The sequence below is a fragment of the Gadus macrocephalus genome, chromosome 22 (genome assembly GCF_031168955.1).
Source record: "Gadus macrocephalus chromosome 22, ASM3116895v1".
NCBI classification, from domain to species: Eukaryota; Metazoa; Chordata; class Actinopteri; order Gadiformes; family Gadidae; genus Gadus; species Gadus macrocephalus.
In genome coordinates, this window is record NC_082403.1 from 11669045 (window position 1) to 11675029 (window position 5985).

The window sequence follows — 5985 nt, forward strand, 5'->3', positions numbered from 1 at the left end:
GGAGAGCCCCCGTTGTTCGTTGTGCACGTCACGCCGGATCGTGTGCCGGTTTAGCAAGCACTGGAAAGAAATGTGAACAAACGTTTGTCTCGTGCCATGTCTTTAATGTGCTTGATTTGCTGCCTTTGTTATTGTAGCACCTGTTTGGAAAGTTGCTTTCGTTCTGCTCTGACTTTAATTTTTTAAATGAGAGAATACAGGTCATACTTTTGTTTTTATGTCGCAGCCTCAACTCATACCCGTGGCAAGGCAACACAGAGGAAGAGTTACTGGTTAGTGTGTGTGAGTGACATGTATGAGCCAACAGTGGTACTGGCCGGTGAAGATGATAAAATTGGGCTGCTTGAGTACAAAGCCCAAGAAAGAAAGAAAGAAAGGTGCGACTCATTAGACAGACACCTACCTGCCTGCTGGGCTTGGGACCCAGGCTGCTTATGAATAGTGGGCCAAAACAGCCAATTAGCCGAGGTTCTCATTAAGTCGGTCACTTACCGCACGACGCCACGAACCGTGCCAGATGGATTGGCCTTTCAGTACTGCTCTGAACCTACTGACACGCGGGCTTATTAAGGTGTATTACGAGTGATGACAGGGCCATGATTCAAACCGAGCACTTCTCTGCTTATGTGGAATTGTTTGCTGATCCATTATTTTGCAATTATCCTTATTCAAATCATAATGATTGTCATGATTATTTTCAGTGCGAAAACAAATTAAGACAGATGGTTTAAGAGGGCAAAAACCAAAAAAATATAAAGGACAAAAAACACATTCCTGTGTTGTTCGATTGCTTATTTTTTGCTTTGGTGCACTGCCCTTTACCTGCTGCGTCGGTATGCTAAGCGGCACAGAGGGGCGGTGTCTGGTTAAGCATTAGGAGTAAATAAAGAGAGTGGGGGGGCTACAGAGCTAATGCTAAGTGAAACCCCAGAGAAAGCAGGCGTGTTGTGATGGTGGCTAACCATAACTTGGCACAAAGGAGAAAAACAAAAAAGGCATGCACAGGGATAGGATAAGGTGAGGAAGAGAAGGGAGAAAAGGAAACTGAGGAGTCCCTACAGGTAGATAAGAGAAAGGGACTGAATATGAAGAGCTCCATGTTGCCCATATATATGGAGATGGGGGGGGGGGGGGGTGTTGGTGGCTCTCATCCTTTCCAATCAATGCTGCGCCCTGCACAATCAAGATGCTGAAGAGGGGGTCTGTCTGTCTGTCTGTCTGTGTAATAGGAGTTGGATAGATAACCCCGCTGCTCTGGGGCAGTAGGTGGGCTGCATTAGGTTATGATGTTCTGTTTTCAACCTCAGCGCTTTCCTTAATAATTTGTATTAGTCAGATGAGACGACAAATGATTAATATTCCAATCTATTGTAAAAAGAAAATAAAGTATATACAGTCTAGGCAATCAACTAGGCATGTCATTAAACAGCCACATTACCAATAAGGGTGCATTTATATCGAGGTTCGCCCCTTAAAAAATGCCAATATGTTTGTCCTATAAGTTGGATAAGGCGTGATTCAATATTGTCTAGAAACTCCCAAAATAATCTTGCACATTATAAGACCGTGTCAGATCTTTATTCAGCGGATGTGGTTCATAATTACTGAATGGCATTTGGTGCCGAGACCAAAACATACGGCATAGAGTATGACTCACCAGATTTGCGCTGTCCATGGTGGCCAGCGAGAATCCGTCACAAAGCGCCTCTTGTACGCGGGGCCCGCATACGAGTCAATCATATGCTGGTACTGGCCTCTAGTGGTAATGGGGTGTACTGCTCTACTAAATCTAGGCGAAATGGCCTAGATTTTTACAAAAAGTTAGTGTCCCTCGCTGCTTTGGATGCGAGCAGAGAATCCCCAAACTTCATGTGATGAATTTGTCACTAATAATTCCTTCGTGTCCTGACAAAAACAAATGAGGGACACAAATATCTAGTTGGAATTTAAAGCTATAGGCCTTACATTAGAGGATTTACGGTTATTTTTAGGTCTACATGGACTCTTGTTTAACCAAGAATAGTAACAGTATTATTATTAGTATAATTGTTATAAATTGCAATAATATTAAACAGAATCTAAGAGGAGTTCAACTGATGGCATCTATAGATCGCTCCAAATGTAATACCACCCCAGAAACCAACAAGGCACAGACTTCTTAGGCCTCTAGTTGGGAACCGGGTTGTATAAAACAAATGATTGGGGTTTAACTCAATGAATCAAAGCATTGCTGCCAGTTATGCATCACGAGCAAATGAGTAAAAGCTAGCGGGGACACATATCTCCTCAATCTATTTGATATTGTGAACCCGTTTGAAACTAGGACATCTGTCAAAAAGATAGTGTGGGCATCTAAATTAAGATCTAGAAATAAGTATTATAGAAAGATAGCTTTTATCTTCCTATATCTTAGGAGGTCCATAGCAACGCATAGTAGCATATTTATAGTGTAGCACCTTAAACACACTGCAACTTTGCAATCCTCAATAAAGCTGCTGTATACTTGCATCCACATAATTTTTACATCAACAAAATCATGCATCCATGACACTTTAAAGCCATGTAGAGGCTCCGCATTCTTTCAATCAGAGTTTCTCCTGGGTTTTTTTTCCATCTGCAGAGCATCATCCACAGATGCTTAACCCTGTTTCGGAAATGAAATGGCTTTGCTCCAAAGCACCAGTGAACGATATGCACTAGTGTAGCCTGTGGGGACTCTCTGTGCGGAAATACTCAGTTGCCATTAGACAGAGACAATTGATCAAAACAGACTAATTATCGTGTGTGTTTTACATATATTCATTTCCATATCAAATATTAATGAAAATAAATGTGTTTGTTTTTCAAATGAGCGCGGGGCTATCAAATATTTCAGACACACTTCATTACAGATACAGCGCCAAGAGCGAGCATGCATTTTTAAAACGTGCTTCGCGGTTCGCAGCGGCCCCGTTGCGCTAGCTGCCTGTAATAAGAGTGTGAGCAGGACGGTGAGCCTCTGGTTCAGATCAAGACCTTGTGTTGAAATACATGAGAACCTGCCGCCGGCCTCCTGCGTTTCCTCAGGGCACTGGGCGTGTGGAACACATGCACCCAGCGTCAGTGACAAAGGACTTTAACGCAACAGTACGTGTAAACAGCATACTTTCTCATAGCTCTGAATGTAACAAACAAAACTGGTGTTAACCCAAGGCCTGACCTGAAAATCACCTCCCAAACAACATCCCAATCACACCCATTATAACTTCCCTGTTTAACATGTTCACTAGTATCACACCAGATGTGACATTGGTAAAGCATTACAAGCCATATCAGAATCTCCCATTCGTGAGCAACAAGAGGGAGTGTCCACTGATGTTTGATTGAACTTCTTCACGTCACAACTTTGAGTCCCTGTGGTTTAGAAGATCCTAGTAGAACAGGTTGAATCGGTCTTAGAGCCTTGGTTATAGTACTTGGTTTATATTTTGTCATTTAGCATACACTTTTACGCAAGTGACGCAAATGGGAAAGGGAATTATGATTCATGATGTGGTTACGGGCAGGTACAGGTTAGGGCATGTTTCTCAAGGATGCCTACAGGAAATGGGGATCAAGTCACCTTTTTGCCTCTGAGTCACACATCCTGGCCACAACACTATCCTGCCCCATGTACCCTTGCCAATACCCATATATAGTGATGTCATTGATATCCTGACAAAATGGGTGCTTGCCAGCGACGTTGGTGGCTTTATTTCCTCACTTCACTGTATTCATCCATATCAGACAAAAGTCCAAAAGAACTTAAAATAATTATAAAGACATGATTAGCATGACATTTTCATTTACAAATGGCCTGTAATAAACAAGGAGGATGGGCATATAGGCTCAATGCATTTGAAACTCAATACATATCACATAATGACTTATTATGATTGAGCTATGGGTTGGGTATTTTTTTTTTTTTACAAAAACCCACAGGTCGCCAATTCTACATCACTGTGGATTGATTTGAATATTCATTGCTGGCTGCCATAAGTAATTTTACTATGATGAAATCTCATCGATGTCAGAAATTGTGGGTAATTGACCGCATCACAGAGGCCGAGAGAGTGAGGGAGAGATTTGCTATGTGCCAGAAGTAGTTTAGGCTTAATGCTTTGAAGGACTCTGGCCTATTCATCACTTGGCTATTGGCTGATAATTAAATAGTTTCTCTGTGTAAATGTCACACAAGAGAACACACACCGGCTTTCCTAATTGTACACACCATAGGCCTATCGTCCAAATTCAATGGTCCATACATTCAATTACTCGCTTCATACTCAGTTGTTTTGCACCTAAAAAGTATCCGCTCTCATAAGGACATTGGTGCATAGTTTAGATTTACAACATGCAGTTGCATCCCTATTTGCACCATTTTTATTCCAGAATGATATAAAGACAGCCCCGGGAGACCTTGCCCATCCACCACAAAAATGTGTGATTTAGTTTAAATGTTAAGGCTATTTGAACCCAAAGTAAATCAGTTAATACCGTTTTAATTGCTTTAATTTGGTGCAAACATAAATGGTCAGACGGACATTCCAGTGGACATAAAAACGCAAATGTATTCAGCAAAGTATTCTGCTGAGATCGTATTATTTGTGGATACAATTACGAAACCTTTGATGGTTTGGGGCAAGATGTTAATCTTAACTTATTATCGCGACCTAGAGTATTTTAAGTCCCTTTCCTGCCGACGCGCAGCCCCTGTGCTGGTAGCATTGCATAGAATAACGTATACATTTGTTGACCGAAGATTGGACATCGCGGGGTGCCGTAGGAGGCATCAGCTCAATCACATCATTTAGCATCTCGGATGTTGAGTAAGAAACCTAGCAAACAATTCAGAATAAAATGTATTTATTCAATAGCACTATGTTACCTCGACCTCAACATTTACTCATAACTAATGTAGGACATTTAACCTTGTCCTCAGAATTCATGGCGGTATCCTACACAATGACCGGTACAATGAGGCCAAACGTCTCTCCTTCCTATTCCACAAGGCTTTCATATTGCCTTAGTCTAACTGAGCGTCGATATGGATAGCCTACCGAATGGTAAGCAGGGGGCCCTCCCTTGATCATACATTCACCCATTTGACATAGCTTTGATTCGTGATGGTACCGGCGGTGAGTCATCTTCGCTGGGTTGGCTGATCTCCCGTTATTCTCCCACGTGGGATGAGCGCGCAGGGGAGGTTAGGGTCCCTCGTAATGTCTGCGTGCTTCGGCGTCATCCGGACTCCGGGGAGGACGCACGATGCAATGCAGACGTGTGACGAGTGGTCGAGGGGGGAGGAAGTACATTCGTTGTACCTATGAATCTCAACATTGATGACAAAACGGCAATTGCCATTACAAAAAATTAACGAAGCATGAACCATCAAGCTGAAATAAAGGTTTTTTGGATGACTGAAGGTGCTTCGAAAATTAAAAATACTAAGAAAATACGGCAGAGGGCGCCCGATATCCAGATAAAACCAAGGTCCATGGTTCACTATACATCGCAGGATGTAGATAGACTACCTGTAGGTAGGCCTATAATGCAAGTCAGTTTTGCGTTTAAAGTTAAAAGCAAAACTAACATTTTCACAATGTTTGTCATAGAAAACTGTGGTGCTCTTAGATGTCATCCATTTCCCAGCAACAGGTATCTATTATATTTAACTTTTATCAAAACATTGAAGAATTGTTGGAATTGTAGGACGAGCAGTTGGGTTGGACAGTATAGATAGTAACTATTTTAAAAATTACTATTATTTAATTTATACAAAGTCATTAGTAAAATAAAAGTTCATCAATATTAACGTGGCAACTTCGTCTTCGTTTCAGGTTATCCCATCTAAAAACAGGCTTTGGCATGATACACACCCTTTCGAAAACAAACGTACACTCCCAAAATAAACCAATAGATCCAGTAAGGTGGCCAACCGTCAGGTGTGTTATAAAACAATGTTGG